Source organism: Agelaius tricolor, unplaced genomic scaffold, assembly GCF_023055355.1.
Source record: "Agelaius tricolor isolate 1412-34295 unplaced genomic scaffold, bAgeTri1.0.p SCAF_2, whole genome shotgun sequence".
Lineage (NCBI taxonomy): Eukaryota > Metazoa > Chordata > Aves > Passeriformes > Icteridae > Agelaius > Agelaius tricolor.
In genome coordinates, this window is record NW_027269262.1 from 19,227,438 (window position 1) to 19,245,455 (window position 18,018).

General features: G+C 36.4%; 1 protein-coding gene across 6 annotated transcripts in view; it reads left to right on the forward strand.

Moving 5' to 3' along the window:
- The first annotated feature begins 15,127 nt into the window (after window positions 1-15,127).
- CDH18 (cadherin 18) overlaps window positions 15,128-18,018 on the forward strand; it is a 494,422-nt gene continuing 491,531 nt past the window's right edge. For 4 of the 6 annotated variants that reach the window (XM_071453812.1, XM_071453784.1, XM_071453774.1 and 1 more), the window contains exon 1: window positions 15,128-15,474. The gene's annotated coding sequence lies outside the window, so the exon portion shown is untranslated. The remainder of the gene's footprint in view (window positions 15,475-18,018) is intronic. The other 2 variants (XM_071453884.1, XM_071453894.1) reach the window with 2 other exon arrangements.

Genomic DNA, 18,018 nt, shown 5'->3' on the forward strand with positions numbered 1-18,018 from the left:
TATGTATGAGAGGGTGCCTAGGAGATCAATCGTGAAAGTGCGTTTTGTTTCTAACAGTTAGTATTTAATCTAATGGTCAAGAAGAGCTGGACAATAAAAACTCATTCCAATGAAGAGGTGATAGTTCAGGAAATGAAAGTGTAATATGCTCCAGAATAGATAAATTAAATAAACCCACCCTGTTAGGTGACTAAGAATTTATCTCACATTTTTCTGGGGAGTTATGACATTTGATTTTTTTATATGTTTCTGAGGGAGAATTTGAATTTAGCACAGAATCCAGAATCACCAGAAACACAGAGTGACCATATGGCAACAAAATAGTAAATGTGTTTATATGGTAATTCTTGCAAACATTCACTTTGAACTGAAAATTTGTACTTTTATCCTTTATTCTTTTTTTCTTTTTTTTTTTTTTTTTTCTCTTGAAAGAATGAAGGGTGATTTCTCTATTCTCCTTGATACAGAAGAATGCTCTTTTCAAATATCAAGTGCCTCTTCCTTTTCAGACTGGAAGACATCAGCATTGCTCTAGTGTTCATCATTCTCTCAGAGAAGCCATTAGGAAAACTTCAACATGCTGAAGTTTTTCTTAAACAAGAACAATCACAACAAAAACCATTCTCGTTCTTTTTCTTAAAAACCTGTGAACACTTCTAATTCTCCAGTTGTTGATCCTGATGGTGCTGTTACTTTTGAGGATATGTACAATTTCTACAGTGTCTGGTCCTTTGACAATTTACTCCAGTGAGGAATGTCAGCAGCACTCTGCCCTCTATGTCTATTATTTTCAGAGGAAATTCTTGATATCCTCAAGGTCTTTTCATTACAGACTCTCTGCTGCTCCCTCTTCCTGCAGCAGATAGTGTAAAAAATTGCCTGATAAAAACATGTGAACTATGACCATCCAATAACTCCTCAAGAAACTTAAAAAAACCTTAGAAATTCCCGCTATCCTAACCACACCTTAGGAAGATTCTGCAAAATTTTTTTTCAATTCTCAGAGTATCTTTCAAAGATGTTCTTTTCCACCTTTCTTTCTTTCCTCATACCACTCATATAGACACTTTTTTTCAAAAGTCCTTGTCAATATTCCACGTCACACATTTTTCAGAAAATAAAAAGGATAGATTCCTATCACTACTTCCGTGCCATTTGCCAGAGAAACACATTAAAATGCATTAACCTTTTTTTCTATAAGAATAGAATTCTGCAGTTGAGTTTGTGCATTGCTGCTGTCTCATCTCCATCTCCTATGAAAACTGGGACAATATTATTGCCTTATGTGTAAAGAACTTAGTAAACATTTAACAGGGCTCAGGTCTAAGACTGCTACTCTGATCCAATTTTAAGATGAACTCTCTACAGATTTATTTTTTTCCTGAGAATACAGGAAATATTAAGTAATTTCAAAGATACACAGTCACAGGAATAGTTCAAATATCCTTACAAGTATGTTATTATTTCTATCCTTCCCAACCTGAACAACATGTGGTTCTTTCACATGGTACTAGAAGCACCATCTGCCTAACCATAATCAAATTATTGTAAATTGTCATTAATGTAATATTATACAAAATTCTCATAATCTCAATAGCAGAAACTTTTACTTTCTTTCTGATTACTTTTCCCATTCATTGTATAAATTGAAGACAGAGAATTCTTTTCTTGTTCTTAAATTAACTGCTCTCTCCCTCCCTCTTCCTCACTTAGTCTCTTGTTCCAGTAAAAAACTGGTATCTTCCTAATGTGTGAAGGTTATTTTAGATTTAAAAAAATCTAATCTTTATTCCTAACAGGTTTTGATATTTTCAATAATCCTTGAAAGACAGTGTTCAAAGATAAAATATTCTTGATTTTTCTAAGCAAAAACTAAATCACAGTTTTTTCTCATCTCTTCTAATACATTTTGGCACTTTATACTTTTGTTGCTTTCTTTGATTTCAGAAATAGGATTTTTTTAAACTGTAGATTGGAGAATATAAATTTTCTTATATGAAGTGTTTGCATATATTTGCGAAATACAGACGGCAGTGACAACACATGGAAAGATCCTGCAAAAAAACCTCCTATTTATTCTTTAAAATACACTGTTCAGCAATTAAAACACAATGGTAAGGCAGAGTAATGTTCATGAATGCAATGTAATAAATAAATGAATAAACAACACTTGGAATGTTGTTATATACATGCTTTATGTTGTCAGCAATATGACATGACTCTAAAGTAAATGACCCAAAGGGGAAAGCAATTATTGCAGTAAAGAACAATAAGGAAGACAAGTTTTGACTAGCCTAAACTGAGCTGAGAAAATGCTGATCTAATGATACCAGCATAAAAATAGTTGTATGAACACTGGAGCATGAAAGCCAGTGAAGAATTTTCAATAGTACTGTGATGCTATTTTTGTCAAATGTATAGAGAGAGAGTACCATAATTTGTAAATATACAGTAATACTTTTTTCCTCTTCATTTATGGTAAACAGCAACAGAATCCTTTCTCTAACAATCTTGTTTCAATACATTTAAATAGTGGAAATACTTTGAGAAATTGTCTTGGAAGATGCAGCTCTCTTTCAAGACATACACTCAAGAGAAATAGTAGTGTAGATTTTACAATATTGGAGTTTTTGACCCTGGTCTTCACAGGTTCTCAAGTAAATAGGCATTTTCCTTAAGAGATGAAAATATTGCCATTTTTCCAATAATTCGCAGGATTCTGGAGGTAACTTTGAAAGTTAGAACACATGCATATTGCATCCAATACTTAGACAAGAAGCAGCTCCTGGTAGAATTTCTTTATCTAAAGTGTATCCATAAGAAAAACCAAAAAAACCAAAAAAAAAAAAACCCCAAAAAGCCAAAACCAAGACGCCAAAATTACTTAAATATAAAAAAGGTGAAATTCATACATCTTTCTCACCCAAACCCCAAGATGTAGCCTTGGTGGAAGATCATGTCAGGGAATATTTAGGCAAATTTGATATACATAAGTCCATGTACCCTGATGGGGTGCAGCTATGAGTGCTGAGGAAGCTGGCTGGTGACATTGCAAGACCACTGTCACTAATCTGTGATGTTCACCAGCTTTCTCTGCAGTCGTGTATGCATCCCCTCAAGGCCTATGAACTTGTGGCTGTCAACTTTGTCTATGTGTTTGTTTGGGGTGATTTATGATGTTTAGTCTATTACCTGGTCCTCTGCTTTATGCCTGAAAATGACTGCTGTATCTTTTAGGTGTGGCTGGGGGAGAGGGGAGATTTAAGCTCTTTGGCGGCTTTCCCAAAACCTCACTTGCCAGGCTTCAGGGATGTGGTGTGGTCTGGATTTTCCTTGGTTTTGTTAGCCCAGGCAAGAAGCTTTATTCCTTTCCTGTTTGTTTTTTTTTTTTTTTTTTTCCCTTTCCAGCAGTAATTCTTCTGCAATTTTTTGAGGTAAGAGCTTGTTAGTCCAGAGAAAACAGGACCTGCAGGTGAGGAGTCAGTCAGGATCAGCAGGAGAAGGACCACTCCATTCCACCCCCAAACCTCATGAAAGACAAGCCAGGGAGCAAAAGCACACCCAGAGGTTCTAGCCCCTCTGCTTCATCTGCTGTGGAGAGGAGGTTGATGCCAGAGACCCACCAGATTTTCATCTGTTGCCCGAACTGCTGCGTGAAACTCCTGTTTGTTTTTTTTTCCCTGAAAGAGACACTGGTGCCATCTTCCACCACATGGCATAAGCCAGTTTTAATCCCTGGAATTCTGGGGTTTTGTTCCGGTGTGCATGGCTATTAGGTTTAATATCTGACAGTTTAATATCTAGCATTTAATTACTTTTTCGCCCCTTGCCTTGTGGGTGTTCTGTTAATAAACTATTTTGGGTGGGGTTTTTTTTCACTTTCACTATTAGTACTCATTTCCTATTGGTGGAAAGGGATTGTGGAACCCTTTTAGAGGACACAACTCCTTCCAGAGTGTCTTCTCCTAAATGTGTTTCTAAACTGAGACAGTGTTCTCTAATTTTGAGGTTCAGTATTATATGACCTGATACAACACAGGGAAACATTTGATAGAAATGGTACAAGGAACTCCAGGACACAATCAGAGAACAATACAGTGTAGCCATCATGTGTCTGATAATTCTTTCACAGTGCAGACCTATTGCCAATTTTTGTATGTCACAACTGTATCTGCATTAAACCATAATAGTCATTGCAGAGTATCACCACTTTAGCTAAAAGAAGAAACAAATTAGTTTTGAAGTGTCATGTTTACTTTCTTTTGGCAATGCTTCATATTTTATTAAAATATTATGAAGAAACATGTCCCTTACAAAACAAAAATGTACTGTCATGGACCTCACATAGGAGACATTTTGTGTATCATCTTGAAAAAGTAGAGAGCTAGGAGAAGGGCAAGAAATGTGTTGTTTGTTTCCTACAGTAAGACAAGAAAAAGGGAAATCATTAAGTTGCCTTTGGCAATAAAGAAAAGGGACTATTCTGTGAGACTGAGCATATATCAGATAAAGATGTGTCCTTTCCTTCCCTAACAGACCAGGTTATCAGTCAGAGTGACTTAACAGCCCTTTTCTATGCAGTCCTGCAGAATCACAATTTAGAAAAGGAGATGTTCTTGCAAGTGAACCTCAAGCATTCTTTCCCCCATTCCCCCTGAAGCTTGCTAAGCCTTTTTTAATGTTAAGGCACTGACTTTTTATCTCCAAACTCCAGGCAAAGTAGTAAATTAATGTTTTGCACTATATCCTTCTCAATGAATTCCAAATAACTACTACATTGCTTCTTGCCCAGGGATCAACTGCTTCACCCTAGGATAAAATGCATTTCAGCACTGTCAAATACCCCTCTCCTATAAGTACCATCTCCATCAGAGGAGACACGAAAAATAAACACAAGACACAATTGGCAGGCCAAGATTTTACCTTCACAATCATATAAACGATATGCCTATGTTTACAAACAAGGGGGTCTCAACAAAACACAAATGTAAAAATTAAGCATATATGGAGGCAGGGACGTGAGTTAGGATAAATATAAAGACATTTTCAAAGCTTGCAGGGATTAGGTTAGAAGAGACAGTGTGGCTCAGGGACTAATAAAGGGGACAATAAGTTAAAGATCTTTATTCATGACCTGGGTGATGATCAAGTCTATGGATGATTCAAAACTTTAGGGAGCTCTTCATGCACCATGGTTGTGCTGCCATTCAGATGGGCAATTCAGACCCTGAAGCAGTACGTGCTGGAGGACAATAGGCTGGAAATCAGCCTTGAGAAAATAACATCGGGATCCAGGAAGATGATAAATTTAACATGTTCCAGTGATGTTTCCAGTAGCAAGAAGGTCAACAGCATTTGGAACTGTACTACAGGAGTACTGTCAGCTGGTCAAGGGGAGGTGACTGTTCCAGTTTACTGATAAGGTCACACCTAGAGTTCTGGGTCCATTCCTGGACTTCACAGCATGAAAGAAAATATGGACACACTGGAGTGTGTCTGGTAAGGGACCATAAAAATTGTTAAAGGGCTGCATGAGAGGCTGAAAGAGATGGGACAACTCTGCCTGCAGAGGATGAGCCTTGGAGAGCTGGAGAGGGAGAAGAATGAAATAAAGAGATGATAAGGCTATTACAGTAATTTTATTCCTTGCTTTTCTGCTTTTCTCATTTTGGGAGCAAAACCTAAAACCCTAACGCAACAAACCAAAGTAACAAACCAAAATAAACCTCACCAAGGATGGAACCTTAATACCTTTAAATGACCTTGACTAGGAGAACAGAAAAAACCTTTTACCAGTCTCCATGAAGAAAAAGAAATAAAAAATCAGATAGCAAACAACACGCCCTTTGTAACTGTAAGGAAAGTTGAAAATAAAAAAAATAAATTTGGGGAAAAAAGAAAGAAACTTAAAAATAATCTTAAACAGAGTATTTGTTTGCTACTGTCTCCAGTGAAAAGCTGGGGTAACATACTGCCAGGTCCAGAAGTGCACTTTCCCCTTCAGCAAGATTACCTTGCTGGACTCAGGGTCAGCTTGATTATTAAAGTTATTGCAAAAAGCCAGAACAAACCTCAATTGGGGCTCAGCTCTGCTGTTTTTAGGCTGATGTCTTTGCTCCTGTCTCCCACCTGAACTATCTGTCACAGAGCAATAGGAAGGGACTGATCTTCAAAGCAAGGTGAGCCAGGCACAGAGAACCCTCTCACAACCAGCAGGACAGTGACCACACCAACAGTCCACAGTCCACAGTGCCCGAGCAAGGAAAATGATTCTGAGACAATATGCAGGATTAGCAATCACTCAGTAAGATCAAAGTAAGAAGAAAAGCTCAAGATTTAAAAGTAAATCAAGCCTTCAGAATAGGATCAGGGAGGCATAAAAGCATCTGAAGCAGAGAAGGCACAGTGCAGCTTACAGGAGATCTTGCAGCAGGTCCCAAGCAAAGGTGGTGGAAGGGAACATCTGCTGAGGCTTCTTCCAGAGCTCCACAGCAGCTCTTTCTACATGTCAGCCTGGCAGTCAGCTAAATTCCTAGAAGGAGGGAAGTGAACTCCAGATCCTGACACATAACATAGGAATTCCCATTAAGGTAATGATTCTTCAGTCAAGGAGAGAACTCTCCAAGAAAACATATTCTAACCTTCTGAGAGAAAAATGTAGACAGCTGAGCAGAATTTGATGAGACAGACTCAAAACCAAATACAAGCAAGTTTAGTTGTTTTCTTTGTCTCCAAGGAAGAAACAGAGAACTTGACATATTTTACGCTGCTCTTCCATTTTTATTTATTTCCTATTACTCATTTGGGTTAATTGCTAGTCTGCCCTTCACTGCACAAGAAGAAGCATTTGTATCTCTCTTTATATCAAAATCTAAATCCATCATAACTGAGTAGGGTTAAGATCCTGGAGAGACATCTAGGCAGCCCAGAAACTCTACCAAACTTCAATCAACTTTCTTGATGGGCAGTTGTTAATCTTGTGCTGAATATTCCTGATTATGTAAAAATAGGTATTTTTGACAATAAATATACATGATGACTAATTAAGATTGAAAATAATTCTGTTAATCAAAATCCTGTTAACCTTGTTCTCACTACTCTTAATTGTATTTCAGGTTCAATGACAGCAATCACTGGATGTGGTTTAGATGTATTTGCCACCTTACATTTGTAAGCTTCTCTGTATTAAGTACATTAAAATAAGTATTTGCAAATATATTGAAATATATTATCATCTGACCTCTTTGCTAGGTAATTTCTACTCTATTTGGCAGGTGATTCTATTTTAAAGATGACTGGCATGCTATGGATTTTTGGAGTTTTTCCTGGTTTTTTTTTTAATTTGTTTTGGTTATGGTTTTTTATTTGTTTTAGTTTGGTGGTTTTTTGCCTGTGAACTTCTGAGGAAAACTTAAACTGCCTTAAATCTGAAAGATTATGAATATGACTCCAAGAAGTAAAAAAATCAGTGAGTACTTGCAATGAAGCATGACAGAGGATAAGTTTCTCTCATGCCATTTAGAGCCTTCTCTGCTAAACAGGACACATAATTTTCTGCACTAGGAAGTACACTGAGACTCGGTGCACATTATCTTTTTTCTTCACTACTAGTGTGGCATTCACATGTTGAACCCTGACTTCAACAGTAAGCAATTCAGGGTAATGTTTCCCTGGGCTTTCTCTGTGCAAGCAAGAGAAATAAACTCAAAATCTGTTTTAAAGAATTAAATTGGTTTATAGTTTCTATTTAGCTCCTCTAAATTTTATTTGACATACACTGGAAAAATAATATATCCTATTCAAATTGATGACATAATACGGAGCTCAGTTCTGAGTATTAGCTGTGTTTTATCAGCTTCTCTTGCTCTTTGTGCCTGGAGCATTTTCTATTCTGCATTGTTCAATAGATAAATATTTGGATATTGTGAGTTTAAATATTGGATGACAGGAATATCACAGGCTAAAGTTAAATCTTTTTGATAGGCCTGTTTGCCAGAATTTGAAAGCCCAACAAAAAAAACTTTTAGGGTATCTGTTTTTTTGATGCACATAGGCAAAATTCTGTGGGCCTAATGCAATGACAAATTGCAATAAATACTTCACAGAAGCATAGGGAGAGATATTATTTGTGCTATAACACTAATTACATTTTGGTCCTCCTTGTGCAGTAAGTACATTTTCAACTTAAAATCATCATTTAGACTGTTCTATGCATTGTACAGTGCATAGCATTTTGACTACCATTATTGCAGTGCCACTAATGATAATAAAAAATAAGGAAATTTAAATAATTTTCCTCCATAGAGATTTTCTTCTGAAATTTAATGTTTATACATTACCAAGAAGAAACTATAATATACTTTTTAAAAACAGAAAAAGTTGAACACTGACAGCCGCGCAGTCTATAAACACATTGCTTTTAAGAATTTGTTGTGAAAAGGTATGAACATGTACATAATACACTACTCAAAACAAAATAATAGTTCTTATCAAGCTCCAAATAACAAGAATTTAATAATTAAAAATACATAAATCTTCTTTGACAGCACAGCCCATAATAGGGGAGAATTGAGTGTGTGCCGGCAAACGTCATCAATGACTCAAGATGACATAGGACACAGTCCAATAGTGAATACGACTTCAGGAAAAGCAACATTCAAAATTCCTGGCAAACTCAACATTTGTACTATTGCATTTGTCCTTTCAATTTTTTCCCAGCTTGGTCCATTTAAGACTTGCAGGACAATGTTACTTAGCAAAATGCTACTGAAAGACCCTCCATCTTTTGACCCTTAATGAAAATTAAGGGTCAGAAGTTTACAATTTTCTGAGGCTGCTGCATGATACTTTGTGTTAGGCAAAGGTCTTTCACTGTGTGTCTCTTGCACTGGGGAGCTGGTCTTGTATATAATAACAGCACATTTAATTTGCCTATATTTTGCAAAACTTCAGTATCAAGAACAATAAAACTACAGAATATGGGTTGTGAGAAAAATTATGTAATTGGCAGTCCCATCATATACTGTGGCTATTGCTAGAGGCAGGTCTCAGATTTTATATCAACCTGTTGCTCCTCAGAACTTAGGTTTGTGTGACTTTGAACCTCAGCTTTGTTTTAATTAGGTTAACTACTGCAGAAATTTTCCTTCCCCAGATAATTTCTTTGACTTACCTTTTTATAGGGCAAGCTTAGTTTGATAGGCACAGTAGCCTCAAATAGTTATTTTGTTTAGACTTAGGTATTTTTGATCAAGTCAGGATGATGCAAGATAGCTCAAGAGAGCCTAGAGAAGTGGACACCTAGGAGGCTCCAAAATATGGGCACGGGACACCAAGAGATGGGACGAAGACTGACGTGAAGAGAGAGCATTTAATTCTTGCCCTTGAACAACATCCTGAACTTGAAAAAAAAATAACAAACAAAAATCAGTTGTCATGCTGAAAACTTCAGTCAGTGGCTGAAGGTTGTACTGGGAGATTTAATGTATACTAGTAATTTATAAAGGTTACTCTCTCTATATATAAGTCACTTTCTGACTTCACTATTATCTGTGTTTTAGGGAACAGAAACTACTTCCAATGAGAATTAGGTCTCCATGCAAATATTTAATTTCTGACGCTACAGGCCCTACAGCAACTGTAAATTTTCATGAAGATCCTTTTATTTTTAAATACAGTAATTATTTTTTCTGTGTTTTACTGTAAAGCTCAGAGAAATTTAATTCTATTGTGCTGGGACTCAGGAGTTTTTACATAGGTGAATTCAACAATTGCCAGTATTTTAAATGTCTAAGAAAGTCTTGACCTAGGCTAACTCTTCCAAGCAATGCTTATGCAACATTAAGAAATTATTACAAACATTCCAAGAAGTAGATTAGATATGGACATGGTGTTCAGAGGAAGAAAAAATTTTAGATGTTTGCTGAGGAAGAAACACCCCTAGGTGTTTGGTTATGGGCTTTTCCATTTCAGCAGGCTTTGAGAATAGCACAGCCCATTTCATTCACTAACATCAGTGAGGCCCTTTGAAGATTCTGAATTCTGTGAAAAAGATCAATTTCTGTTGTCTTAAATAGATCATAGAGAGACATCAATTTAAAGTAAGTCTGGTAAATTCCCAGAGAAGTGTTCAAAAATTTGGAGTAGAAGACCTTTACACAGAGAAGGCAAATATAGTCCTAGAAATGTTACATACTTAGTTTTGCATCATATTTTAGTGAATTATTTGTCTGACCAAGAAAACAATGATATTATAAATATTAACAGTGATGACTACAAAAAATTTCATTTAAATTGGTTTGCACTTTTATAACAATGCTCACCCTGAAGTTCACTAAAGCATTCAGATAGAAAATAAGGTATATTGTGATTTATGGACATGCATTACATTATATCATGTTGATATACATAACTTTCATGGCTGAAGTCAAAGTCTTTAATAAATGGATATTTGCCTTCCCTAATTCACCAGCACATTTACCAAAACCGAATTGAGTATCTCTAAAACTTAAATACTAGCTTCGATATCTTAAAATAGAAAAAAAAAGAATCTAATTAAATTGTAACAGTTTCCTATTCTATGAAGAAAAGGACCACAGTAGGTCATCTGGTCCAACCTCCCTGCTCAGGCAAGGTTGTCCTAGAGCACATGGCACAGGATTGTGTCCAGAGAGTTCTTGAATATCTCTACTTTGAGAGAGTCTACAACCTCTCAGGGCAACCTGTTCCAGTGCTCGATCACTCTCACAATAAAGAAGTTTTTCCTCATGTTCAGGTTTCATTAGTTTCTGCCCGTTGTCTCTTGTCCTATTGCTTGGCATCACTGAGGAATACTGACAAATACTATAAAGAACACAAAGAATTAAGCATCATTATCTTATTTGTCTTTCAGCACTTGTACCTTTACATTTAAAAATTTGAAACAAGTATTTTTTCCCTCTACTGTCAGAAAAAGACTTTTCTTAAGCATCAGTAAAAATGAATAATACTTTAGGTTTCTACATTGAATAGCTGAATATGCAGTGCCTAATTTCCAGCCTGTGAGTAGCCTGAGAACTTAAAGAATGTGTTAAAGCTTGGCAGAACTTGAAACCTGAATGCTGCACTCAGCAATAGAATCAATAGAATCAGTGTTTATGTGCAATCTAGGAAGCCCGTTTAATTCTTTCCTGTGAAAGGTGCAAAATATTGAATCCTGACTTTTTATTTTCTTTGAGGGAATTTATCAAAGGCATCTCTATTTATAGGCAAATCTGCTACTTGTTATTAGATGTTCACAAGATGCAGTCTCGTGAAGCTGCATATTCAATATTCTGACTTTCCTTTGATCATTGGAGAGAGAAGAACTACTTTGATTATTTTTGGAATCATGCTGTAGGAACCACATTTATTTCCTCTTGCTAGTTGAATCTGAAATAGTGAAAAAACAATTTCTCATACAGAATTATACTTGATAAGATGGTGATTGCAAATAGAAGTGTTCTATGACATAATTGCTTCTTACTTTTCCCCAGAACAAGCAAAATAAAATGAAAACCAGATGGATGCCCAGAGCTTATTAATAAAGTTTATAAAGTGTGCCTTTTTTTCTAGGCTACTTTGACATTGTTTAGCTCAATGTTTCACATGCTTCTCAACATGAATCCCTTCAGTATTAAACATATATTAACTAGATAACAACCATTTCTTTTATCCACTGAAAATAAATAAGTGCAGTTCTGGAATCATCGTGATGTGATCTGTTGAATCAATTCATTCTTGAAACAATTTATCATACTTCACAACATACATGAAGGCCAAAGAGGTATTTCCACATACATTCAGTACAAATGAAAGTTCCACAGAGCTATGTAGAATCTAAAGCTACCTTTGGACAACTCTGTGATAACATTTGTATTCTTAAAATGCAATTAATATTTCAGTAAATAGTTTTTAAATCATTAATTTATTATTTATATAAAAGTCCAGTTGCTGAGATTCCCAGTCATCCTCTAAAAATGTGACCCTGACAATCCTGCCTTTGCCTGAAAACAAAAACCAGACACTAAAATATCAAACTGCACAATGCACAATTTTGCAGTAGTACCTAGCTCACATATAATTGCTGTTTGGTTTGCATGCAGTAGATTTGATTAGCTGCAGAAAGGAGTCAGAAAGAATATCAGCTCACTTGGAAAGTGAACTCCTACTCCAATACATGCAACAGTGCTCCTCCCATCTGTATTGGGAGCCCTGTGGATAACACTGCATTGTACACAGTGGCTCTGGATAGTCCTTGCCTGCTCTGTTGGGCCCCAGGCTTAGAGCTTGAGCAGCCCTAATGCTAATGTGAGCAGCTGTTTTAAGGGATTGTCCCCTGTTGGCATCTCCCCCACCAGTTTTTGCTGTGCAGGTGAGTGTTAGGACAGACAGAGATATCACTACAAAATATCAGGAGATGGTATGTGGCTGTCTTTGTTATGCAAAATAAAGGGTTCTCCAACATGGAAGGGAAAAAAGGACCTCTCAATGAATGGAATTGGCACATGGTGCTGTAGGAAAGTCTGCCCTTGGTCTGTGCTGTATGAAAGGAGGGTTGTCAGGACTCAAGGAATGCAAGGATCTATAGTCTTCTTCATAATCTCCTATTTAAACAGCTATTCCATTACATCATGTGTTATTGGACCTTTTTCCCTGAGACCCACAAAAAACTTAGTCCTGTCCTACACCTCCCTGTTCCTACCCTCCCTTCAAGGGCAGAACACCCTATTTGTCCCTTTTCCATCCTGCAGGCCTGTACAGACTCTCACACTTTCACCACCACATCTACATTCATACAATTCTATTGATCTTCATTTTATTTTCTCATGTCAATCTTTTTCTCTATCCATGAAAATCACTTAGCTGATCCAGAGCACTCAAAACACTTGAGACATCTGTTAAATGTGTTTTGTAGGCTGCAATTAATGAGGTATTCCATATGCATCTGGGAAATCAGAGATTGTTAGTTGATACTGTGATATTTCACATGAAGAATGGATGAGTTGAACTTGCTTTGAGTAATACGACTTCATTGGTTGTTTCCTTTTTTTTTTTTTTTTTTTTGGTATGTGCATTGAAAGAGATTCAAGTGCATAAATGTATTGATATTTTCTGTCATCACATTACCCTACACACACTCTTGTGTAAACACTCAGAATAAATGGAATTTTTTCCTGGTAGCTCCATTTCTCTGAATGGGCTTAGAGATACCTCTTGTTGTTTATGAGCACCATATATTCCCTTCTTGTATTGCAAACTCCAGTTTAATAGCTGGTCTCTTTCTTCTTGCTGTTTTTCCTCTTCAGTCTTTGACTAGTAATTCAAGACACTTACAGAAAATTGATGACTTAATAGCACCAGTTTTTGTTTATCAAAGAAGTCTGGATAGTCTGCTAGGTAGGTTATATAAGGCAGAAACTACCTGATACGAGTTTAGTAAGAGATTTTTTGATAAAGGGACTGGAAAGAAGAAACCCTTTTTGACCGTTCCTGAAAGATTGTACAAGAAATCCCATGAGTTAAGTGGAAATGCCTATCAACAAGGTTGTCACAAGAAAATCTTATTTAATTATGAGTACATTTACCTGCTTATGCTTATGCCAGACTCTGATGTTAGGCTACAGTGTTCATACTTCGGTAAAAGGTTTGACGTATGCTAGCTCTCTAAGGAGGCAATTTTAGCCACGGAATAAACATCAGGATTGCAAGTTTCTGTTCTCAGGACAGGACCACAGTGACAAAGTCCTAATGCAATAAAACTATTGAGAGATCCTAAGACTGATGGATAATCCAAACACTGAAAAGGTAGAAAATCAAAGCTGTCATTTTGTTTCCACATTCAGATGAATTTCTGCAAGAATCATATATGAGGGAACCAGCAAAGATGGGACAGTATGTTCTCTGGAAAATCACTGAATGCATTGAACTCATGTTTTTGTGACACAATAGTGTCAATGTTCTGCCATGCAGAAACACCTGTGACTGATGTAACCTACCTTCTGGACTTCAGAGGATGGTTGGTATTCTCCCACAGTTTGCTTGAGCATGAGATTTGGTTCATAATTTTCACCTGCAACCTGAGTGAGTGGGCCTTAAATCAAGTCCTGATGATTTAGTGTCCCTGAATTATGAAATAAAATTAAATTTTAAAAAATGGAAAAAGCATGCAAGTCTATTGCATAAAAATACTTACTTTGCACAATATCCTTCCTGAAATTTTGTGATACTATACTTCTTGCATATGTGGGGAGTAAAATGCAGAGTAAGATAAGGCGTGCTTGTAGCATACTGCAGATATTTGCTGCTATCAGTTAACTCTGACCACTATTCTAGCAGTCCCATGTGAATCTGCTGAATAGATACTGTATCTTCACCTCCTGTATCTGAATTTATGATGTTTCCATACAAATTCTTAAAAAAAAGACCCCAAACAACAACAAACCTCCAAGCAAACAAAGAAATAAACAAAACCCCCAAACAAACAAAGAACAAAACCCACATAACCTCCTACAAGACACACAAGGTGAAACACAGATAGTGTAGGGATGAAGTTAGTTCAAGCTGACAGGGGTTAGGAACACAGTCTGTGAAGCCCAATTCTCCTGATTCTTAGTTTATGTTAAATTTCCACAATTGCCATAAACAATTCCAGTTGCAAAACACACAACTGGGTTTTTCCGACCACAAAGCCTGAGGCTCGGCGTGCAGATTCATTTCTAGACTGCACTGTGGGGGGAGTGTGTGTTTATTTTCTTTCTTTTTAAATATGCATTCTAAAACATGTAAAATGGGTAAAAATTTTAAAGTGTTCAGAATGCTACTGCATGCAATGTGCATGTTTTATATAACTATCACGAAAAACACAGAGAAAGATAGCTTTGGATCTGGGCTCTCCTAAACAATTTTTCTTTAACAGAGATAAAATAAAGAAAAAATACTTAGTTAAACTGCTGGCCAAACTCTTATTGTTTGTACTGCTCCTGGTAAAGACCCTGGGGAGCAGCAGCGGAATCTGTGCTATTGATTGGCTGGTTAAAGAGAGGCCTATTAGATTGAGACAGGCTAGATTGATTATACAGCAGCAGAAGGAGCTCAGATTCAGAGCTGAGTGAACGTCAGGGTGAGAGAGAGGGAGAGCAAGCGAGAGAAAGCGTGCAATAGAGGGAGACCGTACCCACTGTAGCATCAGCGTGTGACAGCTGGTGCCTGATAACACTGATATTGAGCTCCTTCAGTGGAGAACTTGCTGAGCTACCCTTTTTTCATTTGCAAGAGGATGCCAGCTCTAAGCCAGTGCAACTGATGACAGACTGGATCTTGGAATAGTTCGTTTCACTTACAATTACATCTCTCATGTTCTGCTTCTCTGAAGAAAGGCTTATTACGGAAGACAAAAATTCATTCTCTCCCCTTACCTCACATATTATTGATGATATACAGAGTTTGATCTTCCAGGTAAGGATAATATCATTTGCTTTTCTGAGCAGATAAGAAAGGAATTATTCTTTTTGTATCTTGCATGTTAAATACAAGCTTTGGCATTTATTCTCAGAATGCATTTTTGCACTTGTATTTCTTTCACTTTCAGACTGTATGTAACAATTGTTATGTACCCCTAAAGACAATTCACAGGACATGGTTTGTGCATTGCATTTATCATGCTTAACCCTTAAGGTGAATGGAATGAAACAGAAAAGATCATTTCTAACTACTTGGATGATGTTTTAATGTAACTTGTCCCACACATGCTAAACAGTCTGGAGTAATAATGGCACACAAGCTCTCCCATATTATTGATCCATTAGTGTACATATTGTGATGCCAGGTAGAAAGAATTTACCTGAAGGATTTCTCAGTGCTTGTCAGCAGTTTGAAATAGTATCTGTCTTTTCACTGCAAACATGCCACTGCTGAGCAAATATGGTCAGCCTTAAATAATTTATCATTAGACTGCCATTTTTTATCTATATAGTACTCATTGCTATCATTCTGCCTGCAAAGCAAAGATCAAGGCTTATGACTTGAAATATGAAACCTAGGATGTTCTGTTACACTGTACTGTATGTTTGAAGCAGCCATCCCATGGACTGATTGCCTGTTTTGCTATGACATTGACTCTACTGTCTTGTAACTGCAGAGCTCCACATAAAGTTTCTATTTATTTCCTTCAGCTGTGTTTTAAGTGGTTTTGCTGTCATAGGTGATAGGTTCTGATAGATTGCTGAGATTTTGAAGGTGATAGACTATATCTGAAATAACCCAGCTTTTGGATTTGAAGTATGTCAGGAAGTTGATTGACTGGGTGTTTACAGGCCACAGGAGCATAACGCTAAGACAGCTCCTTCATTAGCAGCACATTGCTTCCAGCTGTGACAACGTGCACCACCTTCCTCATCAGTTTGTGCACTCTGCTCCTTGTTCCATACTGCAGAGATTTTCATATGCCAGATATTGTGATTATTCCCTCTGGGTGAAGTAGAGGCATCAATCTATTTATGCAAGCATTTAAGTAAACTTTGACCCAGCCAAGTACAGTGTTCCAATGCTTTGGCCAGTTAGGAAACTGCCTATAGCAAGGTCTTGCTGCTAGGAGGTGGACCTATGTGTAATCCAATTTATCCAATGACTAAAGAATCACAACTACACAAAAACACTTTCTTCACTTCCTTTACCAAGAAATTTTTAATAAATTTCCATAAAACACCATACTGAAATAATTAATGTCTTCTCAAAAACCCAAATGAGAAGTGGAGTTGTCAAAATGATTATTTATCATTCTTAAAAGACATATAAGAATTGAGGACCTTTGATATGTAAAGATTTTTTACAAACTAAAAATTAGTTCAAGGGGTATCTAAGTGACCACAAGGATAAAAATACACAATGCTTAAGAGAAAGTTTTGTCTGCTATAATGTATCATATGAATAAGCATTGGCAAAACAGGAACTAAACTGATGACCCCAAACTAAAGGCTTACTTAAACTATAGCACTGGTACTATTTTAATACCTTGTATCGTCTATAATGAATAGGGTTTATGTTATTTCTTATATACACAAATGTCAGCAATTTTGATGTTTCCTTCTGAAACTCTTTCCAGGTAGCCAGACATTCTCTTGGGGGCACATTTTGCCACCATAGCTTTATTGTGTGGTATTTTACTCCATAAAATACTGCCAAAGGTGAGCACTCCCTACATTGACTATGGAGTCAGAGTGCAGAATCTGACCATAAATAATGGAAGGAAACTCTTTATATTTTAATTATCTGACTGCAAATCGTAACACTGAGACAAAGATATGGGTATTGAAAGCTAGATTTACCAAGCATAGACAGTATTTTATAAAGAGCTAAGATAATTGAATGTCTAATTCACTTTGTATTCTTACAAAGCTCAAGGCCTGCCTCGGTATATTTCATGTGCAGTTTTACTAGCAAAAGAAGTCCTTTATGCTCAAAAGCTTTCCTACAGCTCTTATAATATCTCTCTTTTTTCTCTGAAAAGTTTTGTTCACTATACTGTTCTTTTTAAATATACCTTAGGATTTTCTGATTAGAAAAAAAAATCATGGTAATTCTGTGATTTCCAAGACAGCAATTTTTTTCCCTCAAGATTAATGTCTGTTATTAGTCAGGTTACATCTAAGCCATGAAACTCCAAATAACACTAAAAAGTCGGGTTTTTTTGCAACGGTAATGGTAATATTTAATTTGAACCTTAAATTTATTTATTTAAAGCTCAAAAGAGAATCAGAAACCCAAACAATTAGTTAAGCTTACATTCATATTTTTCTTCTCACAAGATACGTTATTCATTTCCACATTAAATATTTTAATCATCTTCTTTTGTCAGATCCAGAAAAACTACATGAAAAATACACAAATGAGAATGAGTTAAGAGTTTGTATATTACAAACTGTGCATTTTCTTTCAGGTCTTTGATGTTGTTAGTGTTAATCTGGACTTTTTGCAACACTTTAAACTGATTCAGTTATGTCA